Source organism: Diabrotica undecimpunctata, unplaced genomic scaffold, assembly GCF_040954645.1.
Source record: "Diabrotica undecimpunctata isolate CICGRU unplaced genomic scaffold, icDiaUnde3 ctg00000626.1, whole genome shotgun sequence".
In the NCBI taxonomy this organism is placed as follows: Eukaryota; Metazoa; Arthropoda; class Insecta; order Coleoptera; family Chrysomelidae; genus Diabrotica; species Diabrotica undecimpunctata.
Genome location: NW_027311923.1, coordinates 266,744 through 293,311, shown reverse-complemented (window position 1 = coordinate 293,311; position 26,568 = coordinate 266,744). Strand labels below are relative to the sequence as shown.

At 33.7% G+C, this 26,568-nt stretch overlaps 1 protein-coding gene across 2 annotated transcripts in view; it reads right to left on the bottom strand.

Annotated features, from left to right (window-relative positions):
- The window catches only part of LOC140431296 (excitatory amino acid transporter-like), an 86,718-nt gene extending 65,088 nt beyond the window's left edge, over nt 1-21,630 (bottom strand). For both annotated transcript variants that reach the window (XM_072519230.1, XM_072519229.1), the window contains exon 1: nt 21,557-21,630. The gene's annotated coding sequence lies outside the window, so the exon portion shown is untranslated. The remainder of the gene's footprint in view (nt 1-21,556) is intronic.
- Between the last annotated feature and the right edge of the window lie 4,938 nt (nt 21,631-26,568).

The following is a 26,568-nucleotide window of genomic DNA, read 5'->3' as shown; positions in this document are numbered from 1 at the left end:
CTTTGTTTCATTTTTGTAGTTGCCCCAATCTAACCCCTTTGCCATTCACTTATGCACGACCCAGCTACTCCAAATAAACCGTGAGAGTCGTTCGCATAAGTTTCAATTTATTTTGCATCTCTGCCCCAATAATTTCTGTCCCCAATTCTCAACCCCCTTTAATAATAATATGTGGTAGGCAAAATATTTCGTTACAGTAATACATAGCAGAATATACAGGATATTAGAGTAGAGAATTAATAATACTCAATTCAGATTTAGGAGTGGCTTGGGTACGAGATAAGCCTTGTTTAGTATCCATGTTCTGATCCAGAGATGCAGAGATATAAATCAAAATGTATAAATCTGTGCAATCGATTTTGAAAAACTTTTGGCTAGGTCCGACTTAAAAAAATGCTAGAAATATTGAAAGCAGCTGGATTAGATGATAAAGATTTACAAATATTTGAATAATTACAAATATATAAACTTTGAATAATTACAAATCTAGACTGGCGTCAAGTGGCAAGAATAAAAGTTAAACAAGAACTGTCGGATAAAATAAGTATAAAAAGAGGAGGTGGTAAAATAATGTAATATTAACATAAAAAGTAGACGAGAAGCATGTTGCGGGTCAGACAACCTACTACACAAAGACACCTGGATATTCCCTAAAGAAAATGTTGTGAACAAAATAGACCACGTCTTGATAGAAAAGCGATCAGCAACAAGCATATTGGATGTAAAAAGTAGAGGAGGAGCATGCTGCGGCTCAGAATACTTACTAATAGTTCAGGTACATATCAGATGTAGGATTAACAGACAGGCAAAGGAGAATCAACCTAGAAAAGAAATTCTATGAGGAACAAAATTAAGTGCATGCAATATGTTTGACTAGACTAACTAGAAAAAGCAAAATAGTATTTGAAAACAAAAGACGAATAGAGAGAAGCAAAAAATGACGGGAATCAGACAACAAAACCACCACGACAGAAGAGGTTGAAAGGGCCATTAAACTGCAGAAAAATAAAAAGAACCCTGGTCCTGGTTGTGATAGAATACCCGCAAGTAGAATTTGGTTCAAGACGGGAGGAAGGAAAATAAGTAAAAAGATATACGAGATCTTACATAGAATGTGAATATAAGAGAAAATGCCAAAGGAGTAGATAGAATATCATCTACCCGGTTCATAAAAAGGCGACAAAATTCTCTGTCAAAACTATAGAGGAATCTCTGTGTTGTGTTGTGGATATAAAATCTTGACTATAGACACAACCCTCGCAGAGAAGATCATCGAAAAATATTAGACAGGATTTAGACAAGAAAAATTTACCATCGATTAAATATTCATGGTTAAGCGAGTTTTAAGCAAAGCCTGGGAACATGACATGTATCTATAATATTTTGGTCGACTTTAAATTTAAAATAACATCCGAACTAGTTAGACTCATCCGAGTAACAATGATGGACCCAGTGGCTCAGGTACAGATACAACGATCAGACAGACGATTACAGATCAATTTTAAATAAAACAAGGATTAAAACAGGGCGATGGGCTGGCACCAAAACAGCTTAAATAAACACTGGAATATGTAGTCAAAAGACGTCAGAAAATACGGAACTGCTCGATCTTTCATAGGCGTCAACATGCTGTAATCATCAGAAAAATGTAATCATCATTATATTAAAAATTTTAGAATTATATTGAGTAAATAACCAAAAACATTTGTTATTATTAATAATATAAATTTTATGAAATAACTCTTCAAGTCTAATATTGCACAAAATAATAATTTTAATTAAATAGATTAGATAATTGTACGCAACTGATACCGGAATATTTCAAATTTTATTGACTGTTTAGCGTGTGGTAAAAGTGTATAAAGTGTTGCCGCTTTTTTAGAGTAAGAATATTTTGTTTATGTTTTGATTTCTTACACAATTTGGTCATAATATAATATATATTAATAAATTGTATTTATAAATACATATTAAATTTAGACTAATACAGCCCTAAAAGAGGTAAGTTTAAAATTTAGAATATATAATTTTTGTATTAAAATGTTTTCTTATGTATTTTAGTGTATTGCAGTAGTCTTAAAACTAAGTGTATTTGCTGTTAATATAATAGTTTGACAAATAGTTGACATTTTAAAAATTCCTCACTTACTAACTATTCTGATGTTTTGGCAATGCTGTGGGGTTCTGACGTCGTAAATCTTGAATGACATGCAAGCATTTTTATGTGAAAAATGCTATAGGTCTGTTAATAAACATAACAAAGACTAAAATCTTAATACAATCGATTGGAGAGAGCAACACGACCCTACATGACAGTTGACAACTTAGAAAAAGCAGATAGCTATATCTATTTAGGAGTCAACATAACAAAGGACAACACAGATGAGCTTAGCAGAAGAATCATCCTAGCCAATATGGCATGCTTTGCTATGAACCAATATTTAAACTACAAGACGTACATCAAAGAACTGAGACATGAATCTAAAAGACCATAATCCGACCGAAGTGACTGTAAATCTTCTTCTTCTTCTTTTGGTACCTTTCTATGGGCAGGTCATGTTTTTAGAATAGGAGAAAAAAGGCTTCCAAAAAAACTGTCAAATGCAAGAATGCAGGCGGAGAGACCTATTGAGAGATCGATAAAACGGTGGGACGATGATGTGGATGAGGAAGCAAGAAATCTCCTTGACACTTGCTCAATAATGAATGGAGAGGTTTGTTAAGGGACGTCAGTATCCATGATGGATGGATACAATTTAAATATATAATAAATATTGTAACATTTACACTCTTTTACATACTTCAGTATTTGATTAAACTGGCAGCTTATTAGATCCATTATGTTGGTAGTCAGTTTAGTTGAACCAAATCTCGGACTAGGTTTGTCTTTTACTTGAAAATACAAGAAAACCTTATGGAAAAATCCCAATAATTTCATCACCAAAACCTGAAAAAAGTATCTTGTCACTTAGTCCGCCAGAGTTACTACAATCGCCAAAAAAAGCCGAGTTTAATAAGCAGCAGATACAAACGTAATTGAAATTAAGACTGCTACTATATGGCATGGAAAAATTGTTGACAATTAGCTCGGTACGACGATTGGAAAATTTTGAGTAGTGGATATTTCGCCGGATTCTAAAAATTACATGGACTGACCATGTTAGACATGAAAAAGTTTTCTTCTTCTTGGTGCACTCCATTACTGAAGATTCTACATCAAAATGTTCACTATTCTGCGCGACTCTTAGTAATTGTTAAACGATCATGTCCGTCCAAGTTCTGATATTGCGAAGCCATGACATGACTCTTCGGCCTACTCCTATTCAGCCCTTTATCTTTTCTTTAATTATTAATCGTAGTATAATATATTAATTATGTGGCCTAGGTACAATGTCTTTATTTTCCTAATCGTTGTTTTAAGTTCTAACTCTGTATTCATTGTATTTAATACTGTTCGATTCGTAATGTGTTGTGTCCATGATATTCTGAGCATTTTGCGACAAAGTCACATTTCAAAAGCTTCTAGCCGTCTCATGGTATTTAATTTTAATGTCTAGGCTTCAACTCCATACAGAAGGACTGGCCAAACGTAGCAGTTAATAACTCTATTTCGGATGTCTAAGCTTAGTTTTTTGTTATAGGTAATTTGCTTTCATTTATTGTACATGTTCCTAGCCTGTTCTATTCGTATTTTTATTTCTATACCTGGATCCCACTTGCTCTAATTGATTGTTGTTCAGGTCAACGCGAGAATTTTCACCGGTTTTGCTAATCAACATTACTTTAGTTTTTCGAAAATTTATTGTCAGTTACATTGTTTCACTTGCATTATTAACTCTGTTTAATAACTAACTCTGATAGTCGAGCTCTTCGACGACGAAAGAGGAAACCCACAAGACTTGTCTTTTGAGGACAGAGAAACAAGTGCAGAAATTACAAAGGAAGAAATAATGTATGCACTAAAGAACACCAGAAATGAAAAAAGCCCGGGGCCAGATCAACTGCCTATTGATATCCTTAAAATTTATGAGTACATTGATGTCGTACATTGCGTTTATGAGTACATTGATGCCCTCTTAAAGCTTTTTAATAAAATTTATCAATCGGGTGACATACCCAACGAATGGTTGACCTCAACATTCATTTGTCTCCCAAAAAAGAAAAATGCTAGAGAATGCACCGACCACCGTACCATAAGCCTGATGTCTCACACACTTAAATTGTTTTTAAAGATCATTCATAAACGCATTTACAAAACACTTGATATGGATATTGAAGAAACTCAATTTGGATTTCGTAATGGCGTAGGTACCCGTGAAGCTCTATTTGCATTCAACGTACTAATCCAGAGATGCTTGGATGTGAACCAAGATATGTACGTCTGTTTCATAGACTACAACAAAGCTTTCGACAAAGTCCGCCACAAAGAGCTAATGGACATCCTCAAAGCAAAACAAATACAACACAATGACCTTCGAATTATAACAAATCTATATTATAAACAGCAGGCACACGTACGCATTAATGAACACACATCAGAAGAGTTCGAAGTTAAAAGAGGAGTGCGACAGGGGTGTGTATTGTCACCACTACTATTCAATGCATACTCTGAAGAAATTATGAAAAGAGCTCTTGAGGGAGAAACAGCGGGAATCAAGGTCAACGGAACACCAATTAACAACATTAGATATGCGGACGATACTATCATTATAACAGACAACCTCCGAGACCTCCAAAAGCTAATGAACAAGATAGTTGAGTATGGAGAGGAATATGGATTATCAATAAACACCAAGAAAACCAAATTTATGAGGATATCAAAAACCCAAAATAATGGTGAAAGCCTGACAATTAACGGTAGTGCTTTAGAACAAGTTGAAAACTACCACTATCTTGGCACAATAATTAATCACACAAACGATTACTCCAAAGAAATCAAAGTTCGAATAGAGAAAGCACGTACAAACTTCAATAAAATGAGAAAGGTACTTTGTGCAAGAGAACTGAAATTGGACTTGAGAGTTAGGCTGGCAAGGTGCTATATTTTCTCGACTCTGCTTTATGGGATAGAAGCATGGACACTTAACGCGTCGACTGCTAAAAAGTTGGAAGCATTTGAAATGTGGGTGTATAGAAGAATCTTGAAGATATCATGGACCGAGCATGTAACAAACAACGAAGTCATGAGAAGAATCAACAAAAGAATGGAAGTATTGGAAACCATCAAGACACGAAAGCTGCAATACCTGGGGCATGTTATGCGTAATGAGAGATACAACCTACTTCAATTGATTATACAAGGGAAAATCCAGGGCAAGAGAAGTGTAGGAAGAAGAAGAATCTCATGGTTGCGTAACTTGAGGGAATGGTACGGATGCACATCAATTGAACTATTCAGAGCAGCAGCATCTAAGATCAGAATAGCCATGATGATTGCCAACCTCCGTCGCGGAGATGGCACGTGAAGAAGAGAAGATAGTCGATGAAACAGAGATATACTTTTTTATGGCGATCGTAGCATTTTTAAATGGGTGTTTGAGTCGCAAACAGCGCCTCTCTTGTTCCCAAGGCCTTTCTAAATCCGAACTGAGAGTCACTCATGTCGATTTCACATTTTTTATAATTTCGGTTCTGTATGATCTTTAAGAACATTTTTATTAAGTGACTCACTAAGCTAATGAACCTAAATTCGTCGCATTTGCGGAAACTAGAATTCTTTGGTATAGCTATGAATTCTGAGTTCTTGGTATTACGCCACTTTCATATATGATGTTAAAAATATCTGTAAGTAGTTTTAGGTTGTTATCATCTATTGGTTTTAATGCATATATTTCTATTTCGTCTGGTCCAAAAGCTTTTCAATTCTTTGCACATTGTATCGCATGTTTTACCTCTATGTCTTGGATTAGGGTCTTTCTATTTCCCACGTCGACGTCTGTTGCAATTCAGGTCTGCCACCCGCAAAGGATTTTTCGCTAAATTTCTCCCAGACTTTAATTTGTTCGCTTCTTTCTATAATTATTCTTCCTTTGTTGTCAACTATAGTGGGAATATTATGTTTCTTGTTATTATTGGAGGTTTCCTTTAATTGTTTGCAGAGACTGAATGTATATGTTTGTTGTCTAGGTTTTCTATTTCGTCACACCTTTTATTTATCCACTTTTCTTTTTATTTTTTGATTTTCATAAATTTTTCAGGTTTTTATTTTTCGTATTCTTAAGTTCCTTTATTTGTACTTTTTTCTAAGGTCTTTTTTAATGGTTTGTCATATATTTTCGGTTTCTTCGTCTCCTGTTATGATTGTTTTTTCAGGTCTTCATTAGATTTGCTTGATACCTTTGCTTTATTAGCTTCGTTTCGAAGTATTTTAATATTAAAATCCACAAGGAAAATAATTCCTGCAGCTGGCTGTATACCACGTATCACAAAAAGAGGTTAATCTTTGTATATGGGTATATTTTATATAAAACCCCTTACAAGGGCTACATTAAAAACACGAACGTTTTCGGAACAACAGTTCCATCATCAGGTTAAAATACAGGTTACCATGCCTCAGCCACCAAAATATTTGGGTAAAAACCCTTTAAAATGTATTATGTTACCAAAGATTGTACATGATGTTGATAATGTTATTTGATGTTTAATATTTTAATTAATATTTTGAAGTAAAATTTAATTAAAATATTAAACATCAAATAACATTATCAACATCATGTACAATCTTTGGTAACATAATATATTTTAAAGGGTTTTTACCCAAATATTTTGGTGGCTCAGGCATGGTAACCTGTATTTTAACCTGATGATGGAACTGTTGTTCCGAAAACGTTCGTGTTTCTAACTTTCGAAGCCCTTTTAAGGGTTTTTATAAAATATACCCATATACAAAGATTAACCTCTTTTTTATTTTAATATTGCCCGTTTTGGTTTTTTTGGCGTATTGTTTTTAGTTTTTGAGATTTATAACGACTGGATTGTGGTCTGATGCTACTTCCATACCTGGGTAGGTTTTTACACTCTGGATACTTGATATAAATTTATGATTAATCAAAGCAAAATCAATTTGATTTCTTATAATATTTTGATTATTGTCTTGAGGGGATTTTCATGTATAAATTCGCCTAGAAGGTAGTTTAAACCAGTTGTTTCATACTACATACCCTTCTTCTTGGCAAAATTGTATAAGACGATCCCCTCTGTCATTGCGTGTACCTAATCCGTATCCTCCAGTGACATCAGCTATTTTTCCTTTGTCGATTTTTGCATTAAAGTCGCCTAGTATTGTTTGAGGCTTTTTGTGATGTCCGTTATTCTTGCATAAAATTCTTCTACCTCATGTACATGTATTATATTGAGTATAGTGTTTTTACATTAAAGTTGTAGTAGCGCTATCCTTTCGAAGTAAAGGGTGAAGGGTGAAGTTTTCTAGAGAATATATTCATACACAATGTTTTTGTGTATGATAAATGCGATGTTATATTGTTGAGGACAGTTATTTTCTCCTTTAGAGAAGTAGATACCATATTCATCAATTCCTAGTTTTCCTGTATCGGGTCATCTACTCAGCACAGCACAATAATAATAACTTTAGGAATATGGAGAACACCACCATCCAAACTCACAACTAAAGAAACAAACTGGAATGTTTTCAAAAATTCGGTAAATATAACGATTAGACTAGATATTAGGATAAAAAGAAAACCAATATATAGAGAAAGCAGTGACTACTGAACAACGGTTTTATAAACAATAGGATGGGAAGTAACTCCAAAGCTCCAAAGAAGTGTACAAGAAAACCATAATATCCCCCTTCATATAAGAGAACTTGTAGCAGAAAAAAGAAGAGCTCGAGGCGTATGGCAACAAACGAGAAATCCACTAAATAAAACGTACCTAAACAGGATAAGTCATAGACTAAATAGAGCATTACATGAAGAAAAAAAACGACCTTTTCCAATTTTATGGTTCGTAATTATCACATGAAGACACCACCACCTATATGGAAGGCTACAAAATAATTTAAACGACCGACAATAACAAATTCACCTTTGAGACAAACAGATATGACCTGGTTCCGCACAAACACAGAAACAGCAACTGTATTCTCAGCACCAGATACTAATAAGGATAAAGATAATGATATAAGAATGCACCTCGAAACTCCATGCCAACTATCTCTGACAACATTTACTTCGACAGAGGTTCGACAACAAATAAAAATGCTAAATCCTTAGAAAGCTCCTGGCTATGATTTGATAAAAGGAAAATTACTTCAGAAGCTACCGAGAAAAGCAGTGGTGTTATTAATAATAATATACAACAGCATACTACGTCTTCGCTATTTTCCAATACAATGGAAATTTGCTCGAAGAGAAAACGTTTGCGCTGGAATATTTCTCGATATACAACAGGCATTTGACATAGTCTCCTCTACAAACTGAAATTACACTAAACTGACCAACTATACTCTATACTAAAATCGTATCTTAGTGACCGTTACTTCCAAGTCAAAATTGAAGACAGATACTCAAATTACCACGTCATACAACTACTGGCAACTCAGGGTAGTGTTTTATGTTCATTTCTGTATCTGATTTTACAGCAGACGTTCCAATTAGCAATGATACCTTCTTAGCTACTTTTGACGATGATGCGGAAATCTTGGCATTGGATATCGACCCGAATGTAGTATCACAAAACTATCTTAAGCGATGGAAGATCAATGTTAATGCCAGCAAATCAGTACAAACTACTTTTACAACAAGAAAATCTAGATATAATATTTTTTACCTAAGAAGACCGCTTTACAATTAAATGCTGGTAACTTTATTACTAGCGGACCAGATAAGCGGCGATATACATTACACTACCTTTATGAATAATATTTTACTGCTCTGTTGTTTCAATCAGCACTGCTTAACAAGTTATCGTTTATTGGTTTTAATATTTTATTGTAATAGTACGAGTACGGAATATTTATTTAAACAGTGAATTTATTACATGTTAATTTTTTTTTTAATTTCTTCTGACGTATCATATAATGTAGGTTTACCCAATAATCAAAGTTATGCCTTTACAAGAACATATTATTTGAAAACTAAGGAGTAAATGCCATGTGTCATAATAATTGTAATCTCCTTTATACACACTTTCAAAATTTGTTTAGTAATCTATCTATCTATCTATATAAGGATTTTTACAGCTGTCGCCGCCTTCCTTCTTTCAGCCAACGTCTCCAGTCCTTTCTGTTCTGCCATTCTTCATCTCTAAGGTCTCGTCTACCTCTTTTCCTCCTTCCTATTGGGCTTCAATCCGAAATCTTTGCTATCCACCTTGTATGATCTGTTCTTCTCACATGCCCATACCAAATTAAACGTTTTTCTTCGATGTAGCTGAGTATGTCTTGTTCTACTGCCATTCTTCGTTTTTCCACACAATCATTGAAAAATGATTCATGCTGTTTAAAAATATCTTTCTGTTATCGACACTGTCATCTACAAAGTAGATTAAATTCAAACGTCATCTTATTTCGCCTATGTTTATCGTTAAAAATTAATTGATGGTCGTGGGTTGTATTGGTGATATTTAATAATTTAACAAAATACATAATCAGCAAAAATCTTATTTAAAGCATGCGAACGGTTTTTGCAATCACAATCAATGCAGTGTTTATGATTGTTTAGCATTGGCTGTTAAATAATTTGTGTTCGATTGTTTCGTTTGTTGTACAACCCTGGTCCTTTTTAGGGTGTAGTAGTTGTATATAAGTACCTATTTTTTATAGTAGTGTAGTGAAGCGGTACTTTAAAGCAAAATGATAATTTGGAAGAAAATAAAATACAGTCGAAACGTAGAGTGTTATCTCCAGAAGAACCGCGTTTAGTTCTAAAAGTCGAAAGTTATTTCAATTTGGAAAAAATAATATGGGTCCATTGGCATCTGTTATGGCAGTTCAGAAACGCACATGCGATGCTTGCGGCATCTCAGAGAGGACATTCCGAAGAAATAATAACATGAGTAAGGATGAAATAAATAAAGTAAGCAAGAAAAATCGTGGACATCCAAAAACTTTAGATTTGCACCAGTCAATTAAACTTGCAATTAAAAATATTATAATATATAATATGTATAAAGCCAAAGAACATGTAACAGTTAGTGCTGTGTTACAAAAAATAAAAGACAAGGAACTGTGTGATATTAGTTTAACACGTTTGTGGAGAGTGCTGAAACATTTAGGTTTTCGATATAAAAATACAAATAATAGACATGTATTCTGTGAACTCTCTAATGCTGTTTCAAAACGGTGGCATTTAAAAAAAAAATACATGAACAATAGTCTGATAGTCCGAGGGAAGTTGGAATTTTTAGATGAAACTTGGATTTTCGCTAAAGGAAATATGTCAAAATCATCCTGGCAAGATGGTACCACGAAATGTTATTCTTCTAGTCCTTGCGGTAATGGTAAACGCTCCATTATACTTCATGCTGTAAATAATGAGGGTTTTATTCCTGACGCTAGTTTAAGTTTTTCGTCCACAAAGAATACAGGTGATTACCATGGAAATATGGATGCAAATATTTTTGAAGAATGGTTTGAAGAAAATTTGTTAAAAAAATTGGAGCGACCATCCATAATAATTGGATAAAGCATCCTACAACTCAAGAGTAGAAGAGAGATTTCCTTGAGGCAGCTGGATAAAAGAAGAAATAAAGTTGTGGTTGACAGAAAAGAACATTTATCACAGTGACATATTTTTAAAAGTTTTTATATAGGTCGATTTACTTCAAAGATGTGGAGATCACAAAATTCAAAAGAAATTTGTTACTGACCAAATGGCTCTTAATATGGCCATGAAGTTCTTCGACTTCCACCCTACCATTGCCACTATAATGCAATTGAGTTTGTTTGGGGTATAGCCAAAAATTTTTATGATTAATATGCATCCAAAACAACAGATGACGCTAGCGTTCTTAGTTTACGGAAAGAATTGCTAGAAGAAATAAAGGCAGAACAATGGCAAAATTGTATTAGACAAACGGAAGACATAATTAATCGTTTAGTCTTTTCAAACCGAGCGAGTTATAGATGAGGTCCGGCTCTAATTATTCAGATAGACAATTCAGATAGTGACGACTCTGATAGTGAAATATCAGACAGTGAATAGGGCAAATCGTTTGCTAAAAAGAAGTAACAAAAAAGTGTTTCGGAAATTCAATTCTGACTTTGTGGTGTATTTTAGTTAACGATAAAGTACCGTCGGTCTAATTACTGGACTGCATACTCTCAATAGCTTTGGTATTAATTATTGGACTATACGTGTTTAAACATTTTGTTTTGCTGAAAACTCGGAAGTGATTTAGTGCCAATTTGTTTCAAGGTTATATTTAATTAAATTAAATTCACTCTACGCAAAATAGAGACTTGATGAACATTTGATGTCGACAAATAATTTCGTCACACGCCCTGTGTAACACGCCCTGTATATACATATAATATTCATTTTATTTGCCTTTGATACAGTAAAATCCAATATTAGATACTGAACATAAAATACTGGAAATTAAATATTTTTACTTTTCAAGCGATCGGAATTAAATATTAACGCCCCACTGTTTGAGGCCCACTGATCATATCTTAATTGCATATCGACCGTCATAGGATAAAAGGAGTTTATCCACAAGTTTCTGTTAATACTACTCCCGTTCCCCTAAAACCAGTTGTCAAATACTTGGGACTGCATCTGGATGAAAAACTTACATGGAAAACGCATAAACGGAAACAACTAGATCTTAAACTAAAAAGTATGAACTGGCTATTTAACAAAAGGTCTCAGTTATCTCTTGAAAATAAACTGCTTTTGTACAAAGCTATACTCATACCAGTTTGAGCATATGGAATAGAATTATGGGGCTGCAGTAAACCTTCAAATAGGAAGATACTTTAAGAGTTTCAATTCAAAATACTCCGTATGATAAGTAAAACTCCATTGTATGTATCCAACCAAACACTTCACAATGATCTGAACATCCCACTACTTAAGAACATAATAAAGAATCATTCAATATAATATAAAAATCGTACCACTGATCACAACAATTAACTGATAAATAATTTATTCACCCAACCACTTGCTGAAAGAAGATTGAAGAGGGTATGGCCAGAAGATCTACCGCAATAATACTTAGAAAACCGTCACTGGACGGTACCTAACTCGCGTTAATTTACTTACAGACTATTTACTTATTACTCTGTGTATAGAGTAGATTGTAAATATGCAATGCAACAATAAAAAAATTTAAGCTTCTTTATATTGCTGTTTATTTGTTCTGTATTGCTTTTTCCTCTATAGTAAAATGCTGAGGCAAGTGTCACGGAACTAGCGCTACGAGAAGGCGTCACGGGTAGCGTCACGAAATAGCGGATCTTCACATCGATTTACAACTCTCGATCAATTCGTTTCTAGTTATTATTTATTTATTCTAAGTAGGTTTAAATTAAAAACTGCATGAAAAATAACTATCAAAATACATATTTTAAATGAGAAGTAAAAATCTAGAATATATTTCATTAAAAGATTCGATTCGTAACGATTTTCAAAATATAAAAGTCATAAATATCCAATTAATAATAATATTGAATACTCTGTTAAAATTTCTATGGCACTTCCAGTTATAAAATAATTTCATATAAGTAATTACAATTATCATTTTTAAACATCTTATTTAGTTTATATAATTTATTTTATTTATTTATTTATTATAATTTACTATCAAATGATATTTATTTATATGTTATTATTAATTTATTATTTCGTCTGTACTTGACAGGTATGTCAGAAGTAAACAACGCATGCTTTGTTAATACGTTAACAGGTGGCGTTAGGGACAAACAATAATTTATTGAATTTTTTTAATATACCACAATTTGTTTAAAATATAAATCATGAATAAATAATAAAATTGCTTTATTCAATTTCAAAAATATCATTTAAATTTTAAAAATACAAAAAACATAGTATGAAGCTTCGCGTTGGCCTGCTGTATCATCTTATTTTTATAATTTGGTTTTGCCATTGTCTATTTAGTGGTTACTACGTTTATGTATTTTTTATGCGAAATATAATACAGATTATTATTCCCGGACAAGACCTTTTAGTATATAATTTATTTATAGTAAACAAAATTTTTGCAATAAACATTTTAATAATTTTTCGAGTTTCATGTCAGAAATCGATGTCAAAGAAAACTAAATTGACGAATGTAAATATACTCAGTGGCATTAGAAGGTTTACATCCAGAAGGAATAACATCAAGAATGAAACGATAATATTGTCAAGAATTTTTATTAAGAAGTAATCAAAAAATAATTACTAATGTGTTTGGCGACCCCGTAGCTGAATACACTCCTGTATACTTCTAGGTATTGACAAAATGAGATGATCGATGTCTGCTTGTTGCATCTCATTCCAAGCAACTTGAACTTCATGTATTAACTGTGCCAGAGTCTGTGAAGGATGGTGCAAAGTAGACAGTCTCCTTCCCATCATATCTCTGCACCAATTCAAACGTTAATGCCGGTGGTCCGCATTCAAAGGAAGCAGTAGTCGTGGGCGGAATGAAACCAGTCCAAAGGCTCGAATGCGACGGTATAGTGTACGCATAGTAACAGGTCTACCTACTACTCCAAACGATTGGTCAGCAATTTGACGCGTAGTAGCAAAACGGTCTCGCAGAGGCAGTAATCTAAAGCGCCTATCTTGACGCTCTGTGGTACGCTTCGGTTGACCAGTTGGTCTGAACAACCCATATAGGGACAAACCCATATCTCTATACGCAATAATTCCACCCCTGTCAAAATCGCTAACATGTGGTAATTTTGGTATCTTCGAACTCGTGGCATTTTCTTACACTGAATACAATTAGACTGAGGAATAATAACTAAAAATTTCTATACGAACCGGTTTTCACAAATCGGTCTCTTCACAAAAAAATTTAAAGACAAAACTTTATTTTTACAAAAAGTAGAAAAGATAAACCATTGGTATTGTTATCATAGCATGTTTTAAATATAGTCATTCTGTTGTCAAAAAATTAAGTAGGTACGTAATTATTCCTTCTGGGTGTAACACTTTTAATGTCACTTAGTATATGTACTACAATAAATAAAACAATACACACAATATGTGTTAAAATTAATCAAAATAATCGTGGTGTATCCAAACGAACTTAAATACCTAATAAAAAATAATATACTACCAGAAAAAACTAGCAGTAACTTACTTTATTCAGTATTTTACAACGATAAATCCAAAGCTGTTGTATTCAACGTATAAGTTGAATGTATATCACGAGAATACAATCAAATATACGACGCAAATCATTCATCTAATGATACCAAAAAAGATATGAATGTAAATAATTGCTTACTTAATTGTATAACAAAAAGAGCTAATTAGAAAAAAGGACAAGGCTCTACTTAAGTAATGGACTGTGAAAATACATAATTAATCTTTTGATTACAATTTCTAATAAGAAAAGTAGTATTGATTTTTATTAAAATTATTGATGAATATTCAAATTCGAATTAGTTATCATGATAGAATTAAGAATATTTTATTTGAATTATAAAAGGAATCAAAATAATAAAATATAGTACAGTTACAGTTATAATCTATATTAATAAAAATGAATCGACGAAATCTTTGTACGGGCACCACTTAACGACTGCACCAAATTAGATAATTCTTTTTTTATTGTGTTTGTTATTATCAGAAGAAAGTTTACCTACGTAAAAGATAATTAAAAAAAATTGTATGGAAAGACTTTTTTCTCTCATTTTAAATCGCAATATAACTAATAGATGGCGCCATACTATGAATAACAAAGAAAGCTAGGGTGAACAAAATAAATGTCAGTATTCATAGCATAAATTGGGCAACAGCCATACCGCACTGAATATACCGGTTCTCGTTCGATCACCGAAGTCTTGGGAACACCACATGTTGTTGCTATGTGAAACCTTCCTTCTTCGAAACGGCTGGACCGATTTTTATGAAATTTTACGTGTGTAATCTGTAGGTCTGAGACTAGGTTGTTATCTATTTTTCATACCCCTAAGGGGTAAAGGTAATTCACCCCAACATTTTTTTTGTTTTTTAAACAATTTTTTTTATTTTTATGTCTTTATGATGTGACATTAAAAAATACACACAGCCCTTAATTTTCACCCCTCTATTACTAACCCCTTTTTTTAAAAGACCTATTAGCGTAATAGCCGAAATGGCTGAACCGATTGGTAAGAAATTGTGTATTCTGTAGGTCTGAAAATAAATTTTTATCTATTTCTCATTCCCGTAACGGATAAGAGTGATTTACCTTAAAGATTTTCTTATTTTTTAAACAAAACATTTTCTTTTTATGTTTTTGTGTTGTGGCATTAAAAAATACATACAGCCCTTAATTTTCACCCCTCTATTACTAACAGTTTTTTTTTAATTGCCATATTAGTGTCATAGAGTTAATAGTGCCATACTCCTCCGAAATGGTTAGACCGATTTTTAAGCAATTTTTCATATATATTCGGTAGGTTTGAAAATAGGTCGTAATATATTTCTCGTACCCCTAAGGGGAGGTGCTGGTGGTTCACCCCAAACATTTTTTTTTCATATTATGAACATTTTTTTTTAGTTTTTATGATGTGTCATTAAACAATACATACAACCCCTTAATGTTCCTCTTCTATCACCGACCCTTATTGTTTAATAGCCATGTTAGTGTCACAGAGTTAGTTGCCATACTCCTCTGAAACGGCGTCACGGAGAGAGAATCACTTCTCTCTCCTGCTGTCACCCACAATGTAGCTTCTAAATTTAAACAAAATTTATTCAATGTATATAACATTCATCGAAGTGCTGGATAGCCTACTTTTTTTACGAAATGCCCCTGAAGGTGCTCTGAGAGTGAAAATACTTGGGCAAGATTTAATAAGACTGTGATCGATATCTATGATTTTATTTAATTTTATCTGACCCATTCATATTGACAATTCAGACATATAAAATACATTTTAAAGTAGATGACTTTAAAATTATATTGTCAATATTTTTGAGTTTTATTACTGGGACGACTTTATTGGAAAATAGTTCATTCGATTACATGAAATCAACTTTAACATAGAATACCTGTCAGAAAAAAAAATTATAGCATGTGATTTGCCTCTAAAAAGACAACCACATGCAATGCTGACAGTAAAATTCTAATGTTAGTGATCCCATAGTAAATCATGATAAAAAACCAGGAAAAATATCTATGGGACTATCCCGACGTGGTATGTATTTGTTGTTACATTTAGTTTACTCTCAACAAACACCAAACTCTGATTGTAGATGTATGTTATTTAAAAACATAAACGATGAGAGACTTACTTAGAGCGGTATTTTCTTTTTATTGATTTCCTCTTTTAATATGGGTAACCAGATCCTATTGCACTTTGTCGAGGAATTTTCGACGCAATTGGTCTCATTTACCATAATTAGAACCGCTCCTTTGATTTTTCTCTTTTTATCATCTGTTTCTTTTAGGACTATACTTAAATCGTTCAAATAGACCCTATATTCATTTTTCAATCCGTGTTTACATATTCGAGATCTATCAATTTCTCTGTTTTTAATAAAGATTGATGTTCACTTATTCTAACATTGAATGGTCTTGATGTTTCACCTAAATAAAAATGATCGCATTCACAAGGTATTCTATAAATACAATTCTTCATTCTTTCTTGTTCATTGTTAGGCTTAGTTTTAGATAAAATAAATCTCAATGTGTTTGTTGTTTTGAATGTTGTTGAAATGTTGAATTTATTTCTTATCATTTTCAGTTTTTCTGATAATCCTTTGTTCAGTTCTAAGTTGTTGTATTCTATTCGGTCTAGTCTTGAAAATTACATATTTATAAACGACAAAGGAAAATCATTTTTTAATAAAACAGATGTTAATAAGTGTTTTTCTTCCAAGCACAATATAAGCGGGCATATCAGTTGTCTGCAAATACTCAATTTTCACTAAATTCTTAGCAATGGCTTCTCTAATGGAATGATATCGCACATTGATATGTTTGAATCTCTTGTGAAAAGTAGGGTTTACCGACTTTTGCGTACTCTGATTATCATTGAATAGTGCTATATAATACAAATTTCCTATCAACTCAACAAACAAGTTTCTCCAATATATGGCTTCTCTTGAAGCTTCTGTAATTCCCATATATTTAGATTCAATGCTCAATAGAGCAACATGTTTTTATTTTCTACTCTCCTAAGCTATAGCTGAACCAGATTGCATAAAACAAAACCCTGTATAGAATGTCCCATCTAAAGAATCATTTGCATAGTTGGCATCCAAGAAATCAGCTAGATAAATTGTAACAAAAAATTTTTATATAAAAAATTTCCTTTATAAAAGGTATAATAATAAAAACCCTATCGAGCTACATCACAAAACGTTTTAGGAATAACTATTCCATCATCAGTGCTTTCTGGTACATGTTTGAAGCCGCTAAATATGTGGGTAAAAACCCTTAAAATGTAGTTTGATTAACTTTGAGTTACATATTTGATAATAAAAAACTATAAAGTTTAAGTTGAAAGGAATTTATCACAAGGCCACATAAGACTCCACTATGGTTGCTATTACTTAGACGAAGTGTCTATGAGGACTTGTTAATAGCAACAGTTGCTTTAAACCAAACCCGTAATATCAATTATTTATACAAAGTAAATATCTTCAACTTTAGGAACTATAGTCGCATAGCACTAAGAATATAAAATATAAACGCACACATTAATATTTTTCTGTCGTTGGGTCGTTTCTTTAAGATTATAACATTAAATTTAAAACCAAAAAAAACACTTAACAACAGAAGGAGAAGGACAACACTAATTCACGAGGACAATAAAACACGTTAAAATGGGAGAACTTTTTCCAGTGTTCACATTATGCACCCAAGAAGATAGATATGGGAACTGTTTTTTATTGTAGAATATTGGACGTTATTTTCTAATTTATATACCAAGTATACGAATATAAAACCTCTGAATGTGAGAGCGATCTACTCACCTAAAAACAACTCTGAGATCTCAATATAAGAGAAAGCTTCTACGAATACCTCTAAATTACAAAAACAATCTTCTTAATCATCTGAGATTGGCGACAAGCAACTGGAATACATCAACAAAAAAACCATAACTCCAAAAATGAATATATGATCACTATGGATAATTTTAATGCCCGTATTAGCGATGACATAGTACCATGGATAAAAAAAAGATATTTTGAAAATATCAGAAATGTAAACGGAGATCTTCCGATAAACTTTTTAAGCACACGTAAAATACAAATTAGTATCTTTTCCCCTTACAGAGAACAATGCAAATATAGGTTTTAAAATACTAGAGAACACAAATATACGGTAGATTTTATTTAGTTGAGCAGAAAGTTACTTTCTTAATTCTTGAATGTACTCTGAAAAACCCGAATTAAAACACATAGGTATATCTGATACAATTAAAAAAGCAGAATACACCACAAAGATAAAAGTTGAAAGCTTTCAGAATAATTTGCAAGGTCTCTATTCCAAAAAATAATAAAAGAAAGAAGTAGAAACATAATGTATCATACCATTTACCACTATTTTCATTTTTAGTATTTTTTCTAGACCTAGACTAGACTAGACCAAACTGGCACAAAGTTACCAAAAATAAGACCGAATGAAGAAATAAGTTGAGGACGATCGTGTCTCGACGCGAAGTGCTTGGAGGTAATTGAAATGTGATTATACCGAAATATTTAAGTGATAGTCAATGCACGAAAATTTCGATTATCTTTGCGCATGCACCAACGGAAGATAAGGATGAAGATATCAAGGATGACTTCTACGATGCCCTAGAAAGAGAGATAGATACGATGCCCAAACAAGATATGCGCATACTCTGCGGGGACTATAATGCTAAAATAGGCAAAGAGCCTAGTTTATACCCCACAATAGGTAAACACAGCCTCCACAATATATCCAACAACAATGGCTTAAGACAGAAACTGCAGCAGCTAATAATATGCTATAATAAAGTCAACCATGTTTCCGCATAAAGACATACATAAGCAAACCTAAGTCTCAAACGACCATTTAACGCGCAACCAAATTGACCACATCATTGTAGATGCCCGTCATGGAAACAATATCATAGACGTAAGAAGCCTGAGAGGAATAGACGGAGACACAGATCATTACTTATACAATATACAATACAATAAAACAACAATAAACCCACAATGGAACATGGAGGAAATGCACAATACAGAGAAACAACAAAACTATAGAGAACAACTTGAACAAATCTTGAACTCTGAAAGAGAATACAATGATATAGAACAGCTATGGGAAACGACTGCCGAAATAATAACCAAGACAGCGGACAAGATCTTTGGAAGGAGTAGGCAGAAGAGGGCAAAAACATGGTATGACGAGGAATGTCGGAAACAGCTGGAAAAAAGACAAACAGTAAGGAAGACTTGGATATAACTGCAAACAGACCAAAGTAAAAAGGAATATGACGACTACCGAAAAGAAACAAGAAAAATAATACGCACAAAGAAAAGAAACTATGAACAACAAAAATATGAAGCTATGGAGAGAGACCGGCCCAAACCAGGCTCCAGAGAATTCTATAAAGCAATTCCCTATGAGAAAAGAGGACATAGAACCAATTCCATCCATACCCTGAGAGACAATCAAGGCCGTATGATAATCGACGGTAAAGAAGTAACTGAAGAATGAAAAGAGTATTTTAGGGACCTTCTAAACATCATACAGAAAGAACAGCACAAAGAAGAGATCTATATCACAACGGACATGCCCGTCAAAAATCCCTCCATTGAAGAAACCCAAAAGGCCTTAAATAAGCTGAAAAATCACAAAGCGCCGGGTACGGACGATATACCAGCAGAACTTCCGCACATATGGTTAGAAGAAAGAATACCAGCACGATGGAAGGAAAACATAATAGTGCCCATCCACAAAAAAGGGACCAAACAAAGTGCGCGAATTATAGAGGAATTTCACTCCTAAACACGGCATATAAAACCCTCTCAAACATCATTCTTAGTAGACTAATCCCTTATGCAAACAGATCAATAATAGATCAACTATTCGCGCTGAGACAACTTCTAGAAAAGGGTTGGGAGTATAACAGACCCATACCCAATCTTTTCATAGACTTTCGACAGAGATATGATAGCGTAAAAAGAAGCCAAGTATGGAATGCCATGGCGGAGCTGTCAATACCAAAGAAACTAATTCGGATGACCAAAGTCTGTATGGAGGGTAGAATATCTAAAGTACGTGTAAATAATAAACTGTCTGGCAGCTTTGAAATCAACAGTGGACTCAAACAGGGTGATGCGTTATCTCCACTACTTTTTAACCTTGTATTAGAGAAAGCCATGAGGTCGACCGAAATAAAAACAGAATTGCTATCGGTTCAAGGTCCCAAGCTATTACTCGCATATGCAGATGACATAGATCTCGTTAGAGACTCCATCCTATCCACGAAAGACATCTTCAACAAGGTGGAAGGAGCAACAAGTGAAGTAGGGCTGAAGATTAATGAAGAGAAGACGAAATATATGTGTATAAATAGAACGACACGAAGAGACAGAATAGGACAAAATGTGACGATCAACAGCTTTAATTTTGAAAGAGTACAACGTTTTAAGTATCTGGGGCCGTAATCACAGCTGACAACAATGTTACTGAAGAAATAAAAGACAGAATCCAATCTGCAAACCGCTGTCTATTCGCACTGGATAAGCTTATAAAATCAAAAAATCTTACAAGAAGTTCAAAGATCAAAATCTATAAATCCTTTGTCAGACTTGTAATAACATACGTATGCGAAACGTGGACCATGACCAAAGCAAACGAAGAAAAGCTCAGACGCTTTGAACGAAAAATACTTCCTCGCCATGACATCACCACACACCAGTATAAGATCAGAACCAATATCGAATTAAAAGCACTCTACAATGACGCCGATATTGTCCAAGAAATTAAATCACAGCGACTAAGATGGGCAGGCCACGTGCACAGACTGCATAACTATAGACTTGTAAAACTGGTATGGGAAGAGATTCCCACAGGCAAAAGAACACTCGGACGTCCCAGAATGCGATGGAGAGATAACATCCAAGCAGATCTTCGAAAAATGAACATTCCATTTGACCCTAGGTTGATGGAAGACCGAACAAATTGGAAAAAAGTTGTACGAAAATGCACACAAAAATGCACGAAAATATAAATAAGACGAAGAATGCACACAAAAATGCACGAAAATATAAATAAGACGAAGACAGAAGAATATCCTAGCTGAAGAAATATAAAAATTAAATCGACAAACCGATTTTTATTTTAATGAAACAACATTCATATTCAATGTACTACTCGTAGTTTACAAAAGAACTCAAATAAGGCTGGATATTATTAGTATAGTAGCATAAATTGTACAAACCTTATAAATTCAAACATATCACTACCAACTCCAATATAAAAATATTATATTTAGGCGGAAAATTTAATCTTTAGTAGATCTGCTTATTGACGTAATATTAATAACTTGATTCAGTTATATTAAGATAATACCTGATATTTTAAATTAAATATTTGTTGCAGGTCTACTATATTTTTTCTTTTTTATCTTTTAGTTTTTTAAACAACGTTAAGCTATTTACGAATAACTGCATTTTATTTCGTCAGAAGGCGAACCACAGCAATGCAATATCAAAATTGGGAGCATAATTCGATCCGTGTTAGTTTCAGTCTCACCTGCTTTTATCACGGTTCATAAAATGAAGTAGGATTATAATCAAAGCCATTCTGATTTTACGACCTCAATAGTCATATTTTATCTACATCGTCCCTTTCAGATTTGTTCTTCGGATTTTAAGTGCTGATAACTAGACTCAGCAACGATACTGATGACCTAGTCACCTTAGCCCACAGCAAGTTTATTGGCACAGTCAGAGGCAGGCTCTGACTGTAATTACAGAATGGTTCGAATATAGGATTTAACATCACTCCTCTGAAGCTCAAGATCATGAAATTTAAAAAAAGGAGAAATTTAGAGGGATTGAGTCCTCTAAACCTAAACGGTGCACGTTTAAATCTGGTGAGTGAAGTAAAGTATCTTGGGGTAATATTGGACGCAAGGCTTACCTAGAATCAGCATATAGAACGAATAACCAAGAGAACAGTAGTAGCCAAAAGTACCCGTGGAAACATGTGAGGAAACATGACCAGAAATATTATATTGGATTTATAACATAGTGGTAAAACCCACAATTACATATACATCAGTAGTATGGTGTGCAAAGGTGCAGCAAAAAAGTGTCATCCTGAAATTAAACAGGGTGCAAAAACTTGCTTGCCTCGGAATCACAGGGACTATGAGGGGCACACCAACAGTAACTATGGAGAGATGAGAAATTTTGGGATGCCAAATAGATGATGATTTATGGCCCTATGGTACTCAAATATAAGCTTAAAGTACCTTTCTAAGTGTCAACGAGAGGAATGGGCAGAAAAAACTCTCGACCCATACCTGGTTGTCGAACATGTCCAAACCAGCAGAAGGGTTGACCGCAGGAATATTCAGTGTTCGGTAGTGGTGGAAATTCTAACATTTCTATTCCACTAGGAGAATACACCTCTTTATTTCGGCAAACGGTTACCTATTATACGAATAACGATACACAGCATGCAATCGAGCACAAACGAATCAATTTATATTATATGTAAAGACCAATAAATGCAATTTAAAAGTAAAGTTAGGCATAAACTACACATTCAATTAATAGTGAAATTAATATAATTCAGCACAATCAGTACGTGAATTGTACGCAATAATAATGATAATAATAGGATTAATTACCAATAATAGGAAATACCATCATTCCTAACTCAGGGAATAACTTATTTAATACCGAAGGATCAAAATAACACTCAAGATCCAGCCAAGTACCGCCCAATAACTTGTCTTTCAACTTTGTATAAATTGATCACATCCTGTGTAGCCCGGCGTATCTACTAACACTGTGCTCTAAACAATATCATAGAAACTCAACACAAAGGATGCGCAAAGGGTTTCATGGGTTGCAAAGAACAACTTATTATCGACTCAGTCATTTCTAACCAGGCATACACCAAAAAAAGGAACCTCTTCACTGCCTTTATTGATTATAAGAAAGCATTTCACTCAGTGCCGCATGAATGGCCGGTAGATATATTAAGAATATATAAATTCGATGATAATATAGTGACCTTTTTAAGACATATAATGACAGATTGGAAGACTATAATTCACCTCCAAATACCTGGTGAAAGCAATATCGAAACAGAAAATATCGCAATTAACCGCGGCCTATTCCAAGGAGACTCGCTGTGTCCATTGTGGTTCTGTTTAGCTATGAATCTGCTTTCTGCTTAATCATCTGTTGTATATGGATGATTTGAAACTAATGGCTTCCACTCGAAATCTCTTAGATCAAATGCTAAAAACTGTCGAAACGTTTTCAAATGATATCAGTATGCACTTTGGGTTAGACAAATGTTGTGTACTAAATATAGTCAAGGGAAAGATTCAGTCCGGAGGATTCGATATGCAAAATTGACCATAAACAAATGAAAATTGAATTAACATCAGAGTTCATACGCAGTGTAAAACAGCTACTTCGTTCACATCTTAATAGTAAAAATTTGTTTAAGGGATTAAACACCTACGCATTTTCCTCGTTTAGCTACTCATTTGAGATTATTAAGTGGATTAAAACGGATATAGAAACTCTTCAGTGAAAAGTACGAACACACCACACAAAGGCACAAAAACACCATCCTCGAAGTGCAGTAGAAAGAACGACATTACCGCGGTATTTAGGAGGACGAGGACTTATGGATATAAGTGAGCTACTAGAAAAACAGATTACTAATTTGCGAACTTATTTTCAGGTGCAGGCAGAGACATCTACTGTTCATCGCGCGATTTGTGCAGTAGATGACACAACACCGATCAAACTTCACGGGCGACATCAGAATGAAGTCAGTCAAGACTATGTCGACAATATAGCGTCGAACTATTGGCTGACATCAGGAAAGATGTTCCCTGAAACAGAAGGTTCATTCCTCGCCATTCAGGATCAGGTTATACCAACCAAAAATTACCTGAAATATATCGTCAAAGACCCTCAGGTCCAAAACGACAAATGCCGATATGAATGTCAAGCCCAAGAAACTATCCAACATCTTACCGGGGGCTGCCAGGCATTTGCTACAACTGAATATAAACTACAGCATGACCCTAAATATCCTTCATCAAGAGATAGCCATCAAACTGGGACTTCTCCAAAAAGCCATCTCCCATATTATCAATACGTTCCTGAGAGTATACTTGAGAATAACAACTACAAGCTATACTGGGACCGCACTGTGCTCAGAGACCAAACAGTGGTACATAATAGACTAGATATCATACTAGTTAATAAGCTAAAGAGACAAGCAACACTAATTAATGTGGCGATACCCAACAACAATAATCTTCGTGTTAAACAGAACGAAAAGATCGCCAATTACAGGGATCTGGAAATTCAAATACGAAGACAATGGAGAATGGAAAGTGCCCAGACAATACCTATGATTCTCTCTACTACTGAAGTCACTCCGAAGAACCTCCTAGAAAACATAAAAAATCTGGGTCTGAATGAACATCTCTACAAGACTCTGCGGAAAGTTGTACTAATCTCAACATCCAGATTTGTACGAACAGTTTTGGGAAATACACCAGCACACCAAGTCACCTAGGGCTCGATAACACGAAAAGAGAGCTTAAACCTTTTGATACCGTAGATATCTGGGGTAAGTGAATTTTCCCCTAAGAGGGAGTGAAAGCCGTATGGCTAAATTTGGGATGATTAATTATTAATAAACCCAATGAAATAGAATCTGTGGTAAAAAATATAATTATACAATAAAGTAAATACGATAAAATAAATGTTTAAATACACGTAAAATGTTGTTAACAGGTAAAAAGTTTAAAAGTTTAAAACGCGACACAGGATCAAATCATCATCATTAGCTGTTTTGATTCCAATACTGAACATAGGCCTCTCGTAAATAATTCCATTGTATCCAATCTTCTCGTCGTGTTCGTTTACCACAGGCATCAGTCTTCATTCTAAAATTTTCTTGGTCCATCTTCCAAGATCAAATAGTTCAGCTAAAAAGATATAAATTCGCAACAATGAAGATAACTGTGTTATTTAAATAAACGTATTTGAATATATCAGCAACAATATAATGTTTACAAATTATAATGTAGTTTAAAGCAAACCTTGACTTTTCACGTGGGGTGACGCGACGGTGGTGGCGGAGTGATACCAAATAGGTAGGACACAGCCGTGTCGTCGCAATTAGCTGGAGTTACAAGTACGACGTAGAAATAATTGCTATTTAATATTTAATTAATATCTACATAATATTGCAAAATTGCAAAATGAGCTTCTAGTCTTCTGAATTTTCAAGAATCTTTGTAAAGTTCATCTTGGTACGTTGAAACTACTAGAATTTTTCAAACAAATTGGTTATTGCTAACAATATCCATGTCTTCAGCCTTCCATTTTTTTCATAAGTTTTTTCTCTGATACTTAGGTTCGTTTCGTTGCATGACTGATCTGAAAAAAAAAATGCAACTAGTGATTGATCGAAATAAAGGGCTTCTGGCCCATACGGCCATATTTGCAACCTGTAGGTGCCCATATTAACCACATTGCACACAACCTCAATATGATGACAAAAATTTGTATGGGTTAGCGTTGAGTCAAGATGCATATATTACGAGAAGCTAATTACGTTGCCAGATAGTGATGTGTTGGTCTTCTGTCAGTCACAACTGACAACCAAGACACACGGCAATGTGAAATGTGAAGTTATGTGATTTACTTGGAAAAAAGCAGACTATGAGACTTTGAAAACTGGAAATGAGAAATCAAAATTGCAAACAAATGCTCTAACATTTTAAAGGTAAGACTAACACTGGAGAAATACTTTATTTTAAATATAATAGTAGTAAATCAAATATGTTAAAATATTTAACTGAATAATTAAATATTCATAGATTTATTCTTATAGGTTATGTCCCAAAAAAGACAACAAAGATCTATATTATTACAAAAGAGTCAAGAATCACATAAGATGAGTAATTCATGTACAAGTACAATAAAATTAGTTATTGAACATAACACCAGACTTGACACCAATGACGTAGAATGGCAAACAAATCATTATAATCATACTTTTGATTCAAAACATATTAATTTAAAAAAGGAAGATAAGAACATTATAGGTTTAAAGCTAATAATCAGAGTTCCACAGCAAAGGTAAAAAAATTGTTTTTCTTTTTTACCTTACTTACAAAATTCTCTCCTAGTGTGTTCAACATTTATTTCTGGTCGTTTTAGAATTCTAGAAACTAAA